Here is a 1,777-nt window from a genome sequence, read left to right as displayed (position 1 = left end):
GAAATGAAGAATTTATCCAAGGAATTACAAAACACAGTGGAAAGCCTCAAGAACAGGGTAGATCAAACAGAAGAAAGAATCTCAGGGATTGAAGATAACACCTTTCAATTAAGTCAGTCAGTCACAGAGATAGAGCAGAGAAATAAGAAAAAAGAGCAGAGCCTACAAGAAATGTGGGATTATGTGAAGAGGCCTAAAGTGAGAATCATAGGCATCCCTGAGGGTGAAGAAGAAAATACACAAGAGTTGGATAAGCTATGTGAGGATATCAGAGAGGAAAATTTCCCAGGCCTTGCTAAAAATCTAGATATCCAGGTACAAGAAGCTCAAAGGACTTCTGGAAGATTCATTGCAAACAGGAAGATACCACGACACATAGTCATCAGACTGACCAAAATAACCACCAAAGAGGCCCTCCTACAAGCTTTAAGGCAAAAGAAGCAGGTAACCTACAAAGGAAAACCCATCAGAATAACATCAGACTTATCAACTGAGACATTACAAGCAAGAAGAGATTGGGACCCCATTCTAACTCTTCTCAAACAGAATAATGCCCAGCCTAGAATCTTGTACCCTGCAAAACTAAGTTTCATATACAAAGGAGAATTAAACACCTTCTCAGGAAAGCAAGGACTGAGGGAATTCATGAACACAAGACCTGCCCTCCAGGAAGTACTCAAAACAGCGTCACACACAGATCGGCACAATAAACACTCACCAATGTAAAATCACCCAAAAGCTAAAGGTCAAAGGCCAGACACCACAATGGCTCAAGAGAGAAAACAAAGCAACAAAGTTCAATTCAACAGGATGAACAGAAATCTGCCCCACTTATCAGTTCTCTCAATAAATGTGAATGGCCTGAACTGCCCACTAAAGAGATGTAGCCTGGCCGAATGGATAAATATACACAAGCCAAGTATCTGCTGTTTTCAGGAAACACATCTAACCCACAAGGATGCATTCAGACTCAAGGTGAAGGGTTGAAAAACAATTTTCAAGCAAATGGAAACCAAAAGAAAGCTGGCATGGCAGTTCTGATTTCAGATAACTTAGTCTTCAAATCAACAAAAGTAATGAAAGACAAAGAGGGTCACTGTATAATGGTGAAGGGTACAATTCAACAAGAAGACATAAGAATTCTAAATATTTATTCACCTAACTTAGGTGTACCAAGATTCATAAAGCAAATCCTACTTGATCTAAACAAAATGATAAACAGCAACACCGTAATAGCCAGAGACTTCAACACCCCTCTCACAGAACAGGACAGATCAAGGGCATCCAAATGGGGGCAGAAGAGGTCAAACTATTGCTCTTTGCTGACAATATGATCTTACATCTAGAAAACTCCAAAGATTCTGCCATGAACTTACCGAAATTTTTAAATAATGCATTCCTTAGAGTCCATTGTGGTTATAGGATTGTCAAGAAATCACAAAAAAAAATCATGGAAAAGTAATTTGTAATGACAAAAATATCATGATTCTGCCTCTCCAACTGCTATGGACAATATGATCTGGCACTCAATCTCATCAATCCCGTCTGCTCCCAAGGGTGTAGCTACAAAGATAGATTCTTCTGAGCTTCATTACTACCAAAATACAGTGTCCTTTGGATACAGCTGCTGTCTACCACATAAGATTTTCAAATTCATATGATGGTAGGAATAAGCAGGAGCACTTGGTAAATATATAGATTAACAGTCATGAGATGTTAACTTTTTCATGGAATTTCTGATTTCATATGTTTGATTGGGTCCCCAATATCTGTAGGC

The sequence above is a fragment of the Propithecus coquereli genome, unplaced genomic scaffold (genome assembly GCF_000956105.1).
Source record: "Propithecus coquereli isolate 6110/MARCELLA unplaced genomic scaffold, Pcoq_1.0 Scaffold37, whole genome shotgun sequence".
Classification (NCBI taxonomy): domain Eukaryota; kingdom Metazoa; phylum Chordata; class Mammalia; order Primates; family Indriidae; genus Propithecus; species Propithecus coquereli.
Note: the sequence above shows the minus strand (reverse complement) of the source record.